Source organism: Tamandua tetradactyla, chromosome 12, assembly GCF_023851605.1.
Source record: "Tamandua tetradactyla isolate mTamTet1 chromosome 12, mTamTet1.pri, whole genome shotgun sequence".
Taxonomy (NCBI): Eukaryota; Metazoa; Chordata; class Mammalia; order Pilosa; family Myrmecophagidae; genus Tamandua; species Tamandua tetradactyla.
In genome coordinates, this window is record NC_135338.1 from 96,202,752 (window position 1) to 96,216,242 (window position 13,491).

The following is a 13,491-nucleotide window of genomic DNA, read 5'->3' on the forward strand; positions in this document are numbered from 1 at the left end:
TCCGGCCGTCCTGTGACTGCTGCCGATCGTGGCTTATCCATGAGCGAGCTGAGCCCCAAAGGGCTGGGTCACCTGCTCAAGCTCACAAGCGGGAGGCCCACAGCCCCTCCCAGCCAGCGGACACTGCTTGCTTTTCACAGGCTCCGCACCCCCCGCCTCCTCTCCTTGGGGGGTCTGAAGAGCATGAAAGGAATGACAAGGACAAACGAAAGGGGACAAGCACACGTTGCCTGCAATTATCCACTTGAGATTCTGTTCAAGTTTGTCCACAGCCCTACTCTAGGAAAAGTTGGGACTGCAAAACCCAGACAGACGGACAAGGCAGTCTGGCATCACTCAGGGTGAGCGGAGAGCTCTGCTCCAGGAGAATGAGTGCAGTGACCTCAGGGTGCTTGCTCTGTGCTAGGCATTACTTCAAATGCTTTGTATCCATTGATGCACGGCAACCCTCACACAACCCTATATGGTAAACACTACTACTATCTTCATCGTACAGAGGCAAGGCTATGACACAGAGTGGTCAAGGAACTTGCCAAAGGTCACACAGCACAACCAGGATTAGGTCTCAGGCAACATGGCCTGGGCACCCATGCTCTTAGCCACTGCATTCTATTGCTTCTTGAATGGCAGGTATTTGAAGCTACGAGCCCTCTGGGCCAAGAAAATATAAAGCAGAAATGAAATCAAGGAGACTCAAGGAGGAGAATGTGGCCCCAGTGAACACATTTCTGTCTTTCCCAGGTGAAATGCAGGGATGCGTTCTTTGCGATCCGTCCTGGTTTGCACTCACCACTGCTCTCTCGTGACCAACTGGCTACAGTGTGCCCACGAGCAGGTGAGCTCTTTACCGTGGGGCCAGGCCTTCGTTCCCCTGCCCCGTGCCTAGAGCAGGGGCCGGCACACAACAGGCACCCAACACACAGGTGGGGAGCAGACCACTCTCTGGCCCCTTCCCTTCCCCTCACCCCTGGCCCGGTTTCCCCCACACCCAGCATGTGGGCTCAGGAAGAAGTTCTGAAGTTGGGTGATGTCAGCACATCAGAGGGCAGCATCCCAGGAGGTTCAGAGCTCCCCTGACAAATCCAAACTCAATGGAGCATCACCTTTGGGGTCAGGGAAGGAGAGTAGCTGTCATCAGGGACGGCCACCATGGCAGCCCCAGTCCAGACAGACCGCCACGGGCTCTCGTGGCCCCCAGCGCACACCGCCTTGGGCATGTCCTCACTCTGCAGGCATTCATTCATTCCCGCATCACACAGCCGCTCGCCCAGCACCCCGCAAGGCTCCGTGCTCCATGCCACGTCCTGGGATGCCTGGAGGGAATCCAGAGGAAAACGCGGGGCTCTCAGCTGACACAGGCCAAGGCGGGGATGGGCGATGGAAACAAATAGGCCCAAGGAACGCCAGAAGGAGAGGTCCGGAAGCTAGCAGCTGATGCTAGCAACGAGAAAGCATAATAAACACAGGAAAGCAAACCGAATGTAAGGTGGGCCCCTCTGCTAACTCACTTGTCAAAGGCTGTCTCGAGGGGAGGGAATTGGCTGCTGGGACCATGGGGTAGCAGGGCAGTTTCCACTAAACATTTTGAATCCGGAATCACATAGAATGAATGACACGTTCAAAGAAATAAAATTGAAAAATGTAAACATGAATGTACAGGCTTAGAACTCACTGAGCCATTCTCCCCCAAGGGTCTAGGCCCCCATCTCCCCCCAGGAAGGGCCAGCATGGAGATCTGGACCTTGTTTCGGAGGGTCTCTGCTCTTATCCGTAAAGCGAGAAACCACGTCGCACCTCGTTGGAGCGCTAGAAGGCGTGAAAAGGATAATGTCCGTCCATCCCCCAGCACAGCACCAGGCCCAGGTCAGGGCGCAAAGCTGTTACCCTGCCCCAGGGGCACCCCCTTTTCGTTCAGAACCAACGGAAGGAGAGGAGGATGGAGAGAGAGGTCACGTGCTGTAACTCACCTGGGGCAGGGAGGGCAGGAGCTGTTGACACGAACCCCAGAGAGACAAAATGCCAGAGTGTCAAAAGGACACCCCCAGTGCCAAGTTTGGTTTGCATTAGTGCTTCCTCCTGGTCAGATGGCAGATCTTGCCCCTGGGGCTCAAGATCCAATATCTTGGCCATGGCTGGCCAAGTAATGAAAACAACACATGGCAGCCCCAGACACTTGTCTCTGTTCAGAGAAAAACCCCACTGGTGGGCCTAGGAAGGAGAGAGAGCTCGCTGCAGAATAAAATGTGTGCACTCAGCGCTCCCCAGAGCCGGCCAGCCCAGCCAGGCCAGGCCCAGGGCAGGGGAAGGGAGGCGGCCAGGCATGGCCCCACTGGAGCTGCAGCTGCCTCTCCTGACACAGGGCTGCTGCCCCTGGCCCAGCCAGAGGGAGAGCTGCCCCCTTAGCCCAAGTCAGCAGCTGGAACTGCCTCTGCCATTGCGTCCATCCTCTCCTAGAAACAGAGTCCACGAGAATGGGGAGGGCCAGTCAGCAAGCCCTCGGCGATTTGCTCAAGAATGACTGTCACCCCTCATGGGGGAGCTGGGACATCTCCAACGCATCTCGTGCTCATTCTGCAAGATGCTCTAGAACCTCTTCTCTGGCCCTCTCCTAGGGAATTGATTGTCCCCCGCCTTGTGGGATAGCCTGACACCCCTTTTGTCCTCATCTACGAAGTCCTTCAGGGTAAGACCTCTTTTGGTCATGACCCAAAGTGCTCAGGGAATGAGGTGACTCGGTAGTTTGGGGCTTGAGGTTAAGAGATGTTTTAGTTTCCCAGCTGCTAAGAGAATACCATCCAAGGGATTGGCTTAACATCAGGAATTTATTGGCTCAGTTTCAGGGACTAGAAGGCTTCTGGCCTGCTGACAATCTTTGGGATTTCTTGGCTTTTCTATCACATGGCAATGCATATTGCAGCATCTTTTCCTTTCTTTTCTGGGTTCCATTGACTTCCAGCTTGTGGCTGCTCTATGTGGCTTTTTCTTTAGGATTAAGACCCAATCTGAAAGTTCTGTTCGACCAAGATGGTGGCAAAAGATGCTCCAGGGTATCGTTTCCCACAGAATCTCTGACCAACTAGCAATATCTGCTGGAGTTATTTTCCTCAAACCTCCACAAAACAGTTAAAGGGTTAAAATAACTGGACAAGTGCTGTTTCAAGAAAATGCAATTTTACATGGGAGACCCAGGTTCAATTCCCAGACCATGTACCCCCAAAAAAAACAACAACAACAAAACACATTTACATATAAATATACAAAAAAGAAAATGCAGTTTAAAAAAATGGTTGGAGAACCTCATGGTGTGTAAAAAAAGATTACAAGACAAACAAAGAAACAGTAAATGATGGTCCATCCTAAATAAAAAGATAAAAAGCCAGAAATCATCCACAAAGAAAACCAGACTTTGAGCAAGCCAGACAAAGACTTGTAAAAAATGATCTTCAATATGCTCAAGGAGATAAAGGAAAATACAGAGGAAGAACTAAAGGATATCAGGAAAACAAAGAAACAGAATGAGAATTGCAATAAAGAAACAGAAATTTTAGAAAGGAACCAAATGGAGATGCTGGAGCTGATGACCACAAAACTGAAATGAAGCTGAAAACTGAAATGAAGATGAAAACTGAATTTCATCTTTCTTGAAGTCCTTCTCATGGTTTCTGATGAGAAATTGGAACTTAAGCTTACTGGGGCTCTTTTGCATAGAACATGTTCTTTTTGTCTTGCAACTCTCTTCTTATCCTTGGTGTTAGAAAGTTTGACTACTGCATTTCAAGTTCTGTAGGGTTTCCACAGCATATTAGAGCTGGCAGAAGAGAGAATCACTGATCTTGAAGACAAGACAATCGAAATGATTCAGCTGAGGAGCAGGAACCAAAGAGAATTTTTTTCAAAAGTGAACAGAGTCTAAGGGATCTGTGGGACAAAATCAAGCATACCAAAATATGCATTACAGAAGTTCCAAAAAGAGAACAAAAAAAAAGAAAGAAGGAAGGAGGGAGGGAGGGAGGGAAAGAAAGAGAGAAGAGAGAAAAAGAAAGAAACAAACTAACAAAGAAAAGGGAAGAAGGACTATACAAAGAAATAATGACAGAAAACTTGCCAAATTTAATGAAAGACAATAATATGTACATTCAAGAATACCAATGAACTCCAAACAGGATGAACTTGAAGGGAACCATGCCTAGAAATGCGGTAGTCAAACTTTCTAACACCAAGGATAAGAAGAGAGTTGCAAGACAAAAAGAACATGTTCTATGCAAAAGAGCCCCAGTAAGCTTAAGTTCCAATTTCTCATCAGAAACCATGAGAAGGACTTCAAGAAAGATGAAATATTTAAAGCACTGAAAGACAACAGATGCCATCCAAGAATTCTAAATCTAGTGAGACTATCTTTCAAAAATGAGGGGGAGCCTGCCCATGCCAAAAAAAAAAAAAAAAAAAAAAACATGAGGGAGAGATTAAGACATTCCCAGACAAACAAATACTGAGGGAGTTTCTCATAACTGGATCTGTCCTACAAGCAATGCTAAAGGGAGCTCTTCAGAATTGAAGGAAAGGACAATAGTTGGAATTTTACATTTAAGTTCCATGGTATATTATAACAGAATCAACAAGAAACACTCGCAAATATAAAATTTATAAAAGTGTCTCATGTAACCGTGGGAACATAGAGTCCAAAATCCACAGGGTAGGCTGTGGAGCCAAAGATTCTGATGGGGGGTCTGGACAAACTCCACAGGAGAGGCTCACCAGTTGAAGCAAGAAGAGAGCTTGTCTCTTCTGAATCCTCCTTAAAAGGTTTCCGGTGATTAGATTAAGCATCACTCATTGCAGAAGATACTCCCCTTGGCTGATTACAAATGAAATCAGCTGTGGATGCAGCTGACGTGATCATGATTTAATTCTATAAAATGTCCTCATCACAACAGACAGGCCAGCACTTGCCCAACCAGACAAACAGGTACCACCACTTGGCCAAATTGACACATGAACCTGACCATGACATATGGTAATCACAAAGAAAATAAATGAAAAATATACACAGAAAGAAATGAGAAGTGACTAAAAACGGTACACTACAAAAAATCAAATAAATATGAAAGTGGGCATTAACTGGAAGCTTTACAAAGACTAAATAGTAAAGTAGCAGAAAACAGTTCTGCATGATCAGTAGTTATTTTAAATGCACATGAACTAAACCCTCCTATTAAAAGGCAGAGATAGGCAGAGTAGATTAGAAAAAAAATGACCCAACTGTACACAGTAATGAGAGATTCACCTTACATTTAAAGATGTAAGTAGGATGAAGCTGAAAAGATGGAGAAAAATATATCATGCAAATGTAAACAAAAGAGAGCTGGGGTGATTATACTAATATCAAATAAAATAGACTTCGAGTCAAAAAACATTTTGTGAGAGACAAAGAAGGTCACTATATACATATATATATATATATATACCGATAAAGGGTCAATTCAACATGAAAACATAACAATTATAAATATACATGCACCCAACAACAGAGCTCAAAAATGTATAAAGTAAAATTGACAGATTTAAAGGGAGAAATAGATATTTCTAGTTTAAAAGGAGAAGACTTTAATACAACACTTTCAATAATAGCTAGAACATCGAGACAGGAAATCAACAAAGTCATAGAAGACTTTAACAATATTATAAACCAACTAGACCTAACAAACATATATAGAAAACTACACCCAACAGCAGCAGAATCCACATTCTCCTGTAGTGTACATGGATAATTCTCTGGGATAGACCATATATTAGATCACAAAACAATTCTCAATAATTTTAAAATACTGAAATCATACACTATCTTCTCTGATCACATGAAATCAAGCTAAAATTATATAACAGAGGGAGACTGGAAAATTCATAAATATCTGTAAATCAGACAACACGTTCCGAAACAACCAATGGGTTAGAGAAGAGGAAATCACAAGGGAAATAAGGAAGTACATTGAGGCAAATGAGAATGAAAACACAACATACCAAAATTTATGGAATGCAGCAAAAGTAGTGTTGAGAGGGAAATTTATGATCTCTAAATGCTTACATTATAAAAATTTCAAATCAGAAAGCTAACCTCACAACTGGAGGATCTAGAAAAAGAAAAGCAAACTAAGCCCAAAGTGAACAAAAGGAAAGAAATAACAAAAAAAAATTATGGCAGAATTATACCTATATAATAATGAAATTGAGGATTTAAAAAATAACAGAATCCATGAAACCAAAAATTGATTTTTTTAAAGATCAATGAAACTGACAACCCTTCAGCTAGAATCACTTACAAACAAAATGAGAAAGGACACAAATAATTAAAACCAGAAATGAAAGGGGGGGATGTTACTACTTATCCCTGAGAAATAGCAAGGATTTTGAGGATATTATAAACAACTGTATACCAACAAATTAGATAGCCTAAATGAAAGGGACAAACTCCTAGAAACACGCAAACTACCTACACTAGCTCAAAAAGAAACAGAAGATCTCAACAGACCAATAGTAAGCAAAGAAATTGAATCAGTCAACAAAAACCTCCCAACCAGAAAAAAAAAAAAGATCAGTTGACTTCACTGGTGAACCTTATCAAACATTCAAAGAAGATTTAACACCAATCCTGCTCAAACTCTTCAAAAAAAATTGAAAAGTAGAGAACACTTCCTAACTCATTCTATGAAGCCAATATCACCCTAATGTCAGAGCCAGATAAAGAAACTGCAAGAAAGTAAAATTACAGTTCACTACCCTTGCATCTATGAATATGATGCAAAAAACCTCAACAAAACACTAGCAAACTGAATCCAACAGCACAGTGAGAGAATTATATGCCATGATCAAGTGGGATGTATTACAGTTATGCAAGGGTGGTTCAACAGAAGAAAATAAATTAATGTAATACATCACATTAATAGAACAAAAGCAAAAAGCCACATGATTATCTCCATGGATGTAGAAAAGGCATTTAGCAAAATCCAGCACTCTTTCGTGATTTAAAAAAAAAAAAAACTTAGTAAACTAGGACTAGAAAGAAACTTCCTCAATATGACAAAAGGCATACATGACAAACCCACAGCCAGCATCGTACTCAATGGTGATGTTTTCCCTCTAAGATCAGCAACAAGACAAGGAGCCCCACGTTATCATTGTTACCCAACATTGTACTGGAAATTCTAACAACAGCAATTAGACAAGAGGAAAAAATAAAAGGAATCTAAATTGGAAAGGAAGAAGTAAAAGTTGGCCTATTTGCAGAAGATATGAGGCTATCCAGAAACTATCCTGAAAAATCTGCCATAAAGCTACTAGAGTTAATATAAATGAGTTTAGCAAAGTGTCAAGGTATAAGAGGAACGTACAAAATCAGTACTGCTTCTACACACACAGTGAACAATATGAAGAGAAAATCAAGAAAAAAATTCCATTTACCATAGCAATTGAAAGAATCAAATATCCAGGAATAAATTTAACCAAGGATATAAAGAATTTATATATAGAAAACATTGCTGAAAAAACAAAGAACACTTAAATAAATGTTCATGGATTGGAAGACTAAATAATGTTAAGACGTCAATTCTAGGGCGGGCCACGGTGGCTCAGCAGGTAAGAATGCTTGCCTGCCAAGCCCGAGGACCCGGGTTCGATTCCCAGTGCCTGCCCATGTGAAAAAAAAAAAAAGATCCTATAAAAATGTCAATTTTACCCAAAGTGATTTACAGAGTCAATGCAATCCTAATCAAAATCCCAATAACCTGCTTTGTAGAAGTGGAAGAGCCAATTACCAAATTTACACGGAAGGTTAAGGGACCCCAAATAATGAAACCCATCTTGAAAAAGATGACCAAAGTTGGAGGACTCACACTTCCTGATTTTGAAACTAATTACAAAGCTACAGTAATAAAAACAGAATAGAATTGTGTGCTGGTTTGAAACTATATGAACTTCAGAAAAAGCCGTGCTCTTTTAATCCAGTATTACAGGTGCAGACTTATTACAGGTGGGATCTTTTGATTAGGTTGTTTGCATGGAGATGTGGTCCACCCAACAGCAGATGGAACCTTTTGTTTAGGTTGTTTCCATGGAGATTGACCTCACTCATTCAAGGTGGATTTAATCTGCTTACTGGAGTCCTTTAAAAGAGGGACATTTTGGAGAGAGCACAGACATTTGTAGATACAGAAGGAAAATACCCTAGGAGACATCAGAAGGACCCACAGGAGCTGAGAGAGCCATTTGAAACCAGAAGCCAGGAGAGAAGGACAGCAGATGTGGCCATGTGCCTTCCCACGTGACAGAGAAACCCAGACGCCAGCTGCCTTTCCTCCAAGAAGGTAACCTCTTGTTGGTGCCTTAATTTGGAAATTTTCACAGCCACAGAATTGTAACTTGTAACTTAATAAATCTCCCTTATAAAAGCCAATCCATTCCTGGTATATTGCATTCCTGCAGCTTTAGCAAATTGAAACAAACTGGCACAAGGGCAGACATATGGATCAATGGAATCGAATTGAGAGTTCAGAAGTAATTTCTCACACCTATGGCCAATTGATTCAGGACAAGGGTGCCAAGTACACTCGATGGAGAAAGAATAGGCTCTTCAACAAATGAGCTGGGAAAACTGAATAGCCACATGCAAAAGAATGAAACTGGACCCTTACCTCCCACCATATACAGAAATTAACTCAAAATGATCAAATACTTAATATAAGAACCAAAACTCTAACACTCCTATAAGAAAACACAGGAAAGTGTCTTTAGGACCTTATGTTAAGCAATAGTTTCTTAAACTTTATACTAAAAGGACAAGAAACAAAAGAAAAAAAAAGATAAATGGAACTTCATCAAAATTAGAAACTTTCCTGCATCAGAGGACTTCATGAAAGTACAAAGACAGTCTACAGAATGGGAGAAAATATTTGGAAATCAACTATCTGATAAGGTTTTAATATCCAGAATACATAAATAAATCCTGCAATTCAACACCTAAAACAACCAATCAACTTTGAAAATGGTGAAGGAACTGAATCGACATTTCTCCAAAGAAGATATACAAATGGCCAAAAAGCATGAAAAGATGTTTAACATCAAGCCATTATGGAAATGCAAATCAAAACCACAATGAAATGCCATTTCACAGCCACTCAATGACTATTATTAAAAACACAGAAATTAGCTAACGTTGGGGAGGATGCAGAGAAATAGAAACCCTCCGTACATTCTTGGTAGGAATGTAAAGTGATGCAGCCATGTAGAAAAGTTTGGCAGTTCCTCAGAAAGTTAAGTATAGAATTTCCATATGACCCTGCAATCTCACTTGTAGATATATACCCAAAATAACTGAAAGGAGGGATTCAACAGATATTTACACGCGGATGTTCATAACGACATTATTTACAATTACCAAAAAAATGGAAGCAACCCAAGGGTCCTATCCACAGATGAATGCTGTGTATACATACCCTGGAATATTATTCAGGCATAAAAAGGAAAGGGGTTCTGATATACATGACAACATGGGTGAACCTGGAAGATATTGTGTTGAGTGAAATAAACCAAGACAAATACACTATGACTTTACTGACACGAAATAATTAAAATAAGCACATTGATGGAGTAAAACAATAGAATACAGGTTACCACCTGCCAGGTAGAGGAGGGAACGGGGAGTTAAGGCTTAATCGATACAGGACTGCTGTTTGGAGCAATGGAAAAGTTTTTGTAACAGATGGGGGTAATGGCAATGCACTGCATTATGAATATAATTACCACCACTGAATTACATACTTGGATGTGGCTAAGGGGAAAATTTAGGTTGCATACATATGTTACTAGAATTTTAAAAATGTAAAAAAAACACACAGGTCTGTCAACACAAAGAGTGAACCCTAACGCAAATTATAAATTACAGTTGAAAGTATAATTAATTTAATATTAATTCATCAATTGAAACAAAGGTGCCACATTAATACAAAGTGTTGATAATAAGGAAGACTGTGTGTGAAAGGACATACACTGTATTTTCTGCATGGTTTTTCTGTAAGCCTACTTCTTTAATTCAGAGAGTACCCATTCTGGTTGAGTTGGCCACACCTTAGCTGAAGTCACCGCATCAAAAGGTCCTTTTCACAAGGCTTCACACCCACAGGAATAGATTAAGTTTAAGCACATGTTTTTCTGGGGCACACACCTCTCCACGCAGGGCTTCAAAATCCTCCCTTGTACCCCCACTCCAGGCCACCCTGGGGGGCCGCCGCCTTGAAGGGCTGGAATCTCAGCTGTCCCCAAAGCCTCAGGGACCCCAGAACGTTTCCGTTCCCCGGGGCTGAGCACAGAAGTGCTGCAAGGAGCCCTTTCCAATTCAGCCTCAACCACTGTGTGTCCCTGCAGCTCCCCTGACACCCTGCCTGCAAAGCTGGGGAGGGGTCTCCCCGAGCTGAGGCCCCGGATGGTGGCTCCCGGAGGAGAGTACCCAAGGGGGAATAAGCGGGGCCTCCCCTAGGGGGGGCACGGAGGCCCAGGTGGGGAGTCAGTAGCTTTGTGATCCCGTGTGACTTTCTGGATCTTTCCTCCTCGGTACACGGGGTACTAATGCTTTTCTGCTCAAGTCGTTTCAAGGATCAGCCATAGGGCTTGTCGTGCAGCCGGCCCGCGGGAGGCACTGGGCAGGCGGGGTCCTCACCCTCATCCCGGGACTCCCGCCATCATTGTGTCCGTCGTGCCGTCAGCCCGGGCGCCCGTGGGCCTGCTCTCAGCCTCCAGGTCCCACCGCAGGGCCTGGGTCCCAGAGAGGACCCTCCCCAGGCTCCCAACAGACCGTTTCTGAGCAGGGGGAAGCCCAGTGGTGCCCCTGCCAGCCTCAGGGCCTGCAACAGGCATGCACACACACACACACATGCACGCACACACACACACATATGCACACACACACACATGCACGCACACACACGCACGCACACACACACACACACGCATGCACATACACACATGCACACACACATACACACACGCACACACACACGGGGCTTTCATCTCAATGAGACCTTCTTGAAGGGGGTGCTTGGCAGTGCCCAGGACTGCCCGGGCCTGAGGCTCTTCCTCCTGGCCCAGGCCCCCCACTGTAAAGCCCCCAGCCCCATCCGCGCCTTTCTCCACCCCAGCGGCCCGGGCTCCCTGCAGCACCGCCCCATGACAGATGCCGTGTTCACACCCCTAGCAACGGGGACAGGGGACATCTCCCAGACACAGACTCTAAGAACTACATAGTGACAGCCACCCGCCCAGGAGCACAAGTCGAGGCGCCAGGCGGCACCTACCTGGGCACTGAGGGAGGCCCCCCAGCCAAGGCGACCTCCCTTCAACACCAAAGCAAAATAATCCACAGGAAGGAGCAGGGAGGGCCTGAAATCCCTCTGACCTGCAGCAAATTAGGTTTAATCCTCTCCAGCCAGCTGTGTGGCTGCTGGGATGCAGCTGTGCTGTCTCCTGGGAAACTGACAGCTCCAGACAACCCAGGGGAGGGTGGTGGGCGAAGAGGAGAATCCCGACTGCAGCAGAGACCCCCAGAGCCCCCAGCCCCTGGGGCTGGACCTAAGGCAGGAAACTGGCCCCAGCGGAGCCAGGCAAAAGCCTTGAAGTTAGAGCCAGTACTGCCTCCCCGTCTGAAGTCGTCATTCTCCCTGGACAAGGTCCCCTGAGCCCAGGCCTCTGCCAGCCCAGCGAATGGACTAAAGCTCCTGGAGCAGGTGACTTGTCCAGCCTGCCAGGGGCAGTGAGGGGCCCAGACACGGATGGAAATGGCTAACTCAGGAGGCCTCCTGGGCGCCAGGTCCGGCTCCACGTTCTTTACAATTCCCCTCCCTTGCCACCCTCGCCACCCCCACCTGGAGTGGACAGCATTATTCCCGCCGCACACGTGCTGAAGGCAAGGCCCCTGAGTGACTTGCCCAAAGCCACACACTCTCACATGGGAAACGTGCGCTCACACCCAGGGACGCCGTCTCCTCCTCATTGTTCCTACAAGCTCAGCCCAAGACGCAACCCCTGCACTGCCAGGAGAAAGGAGCTGCAAACTCTGAAGAACACCTCCAAGTAAATCCAACTACAATTTCACAGGTCTGCGTTTCAGAGACGATAAAAATCAGAAGACCAAAATACAACAAGGTAAAATAAAGTAAGCGAAATAAATGAAAAAGAATTCCTGCAGCGAGGATGAGAATGTCCACACCCGGGATGCTGCAAAGGTCTCCAGGCAGCTCAAGCATCTCCACATGAGACGGGAGAAGGGAGAAGGGAGACAGGACACAAGAAGAGCAACCGATAAATAAAACTCCAACTTCTCCTACCCAGAGGGACACCAGGGACTCATCAAACCGGAGACTTCATGGGGAAGGTCTGAAGACCAAACACCACAGATGGGGGTTCAAATCCAGGCCCTGCCACACAGGAGCTGTGTGACATTGGGCAAGTCACTTAGCTTTCCTGGGCCTCAGTTTGCCCACCTGAGAAGTGGGGAGAGCAAGGCCAGCTCATGAGCTGTTGAGGATGAACTGTGTTCAGAGACGGGATATGGCCCAATCGCGGCAGACTCTTAGGAAACGGGGCTAAGGAGGGCCCCCTCCAGGCAGTCATGGGACCCCCTCATCCTCTGGCAGAGCACCCATTTCTGAGGGCTGTTTCTTCCTGCCCATGGCACACACCTGCAGCCAGCTTCCTTCCAGCTGGAGCAAGAACATTCTAGAGGCACCTTCCTGGGGCCACAGGTGCGGCCAGATCTGGCTCTCCCTGATGCTACTCCATCCACAGGAAATGGCCATGGCAGGAAGGACCCACGAGGTCAACCCATCCAGGGTCTAGACCCTGGTCAGCATTTCATAGGTGGGGAAACTGAGGCACAGAGAGGTCAAAGACTGGCCCAAATTATTTAGGCTGTCCAGTTATGAGGTTGAACTATATAAAACAGCCCAAAGTGTAGGTCAAAAACAGCCAAGTATTGGCACTTTGACGTGAACAAACGACTTCCCAGAGGTAATCATCGTAATCAATAGCCAGAGTACCCACTTTCTGGGGTATTATCAAAAAGGCTGATTCCTGGGCCCGACCCCAGACTCCTGGGTTAGACCCTGGGGGCGAGGCCCAGCCCTCTGCACCGCGGACACGTTCTCTCAGCATCCTGGCATCAGCCTCGATCAGGGATCTACTCCAACTCACACTTTACAAACGAGGCAATTCTACCGCTGGTAGACTTAAGGCTGATTAATTCCAGTCACTCGTTTTCTGGTTATAAAGTAACACAGATTCATTGTGGAAAGTCTGAGGAGAAAATGAAAAGATACAGAGACAATTAAAGTCTCTCATAGTCACGTCTCCCCAAGATAACCACCCTGGGCGCCGGCTACATTTTCTTCAGCTTCATTCTTGGCGGATGAGACGAGGATGATGACACGGCTTGAATCCTAGCTGCTTTGC

General features: G+C 45.3%; 1 protein-coding gene across 6 annotated transcripts in view; it reads right to left on the reverse strand.

Annotated features, from left to right (window-relative positions):
- The window catches only part of NTRK3 (neurotrophic receptor tyrosine kinase 3), a 357,528-nt gene that overhangs the window by 310,001 nt on the left and 34,036 nt on the right, over positions 1-13,491 (reverse strand). The gene's annotated exons all lie outside the window — the stretch shown is intronic.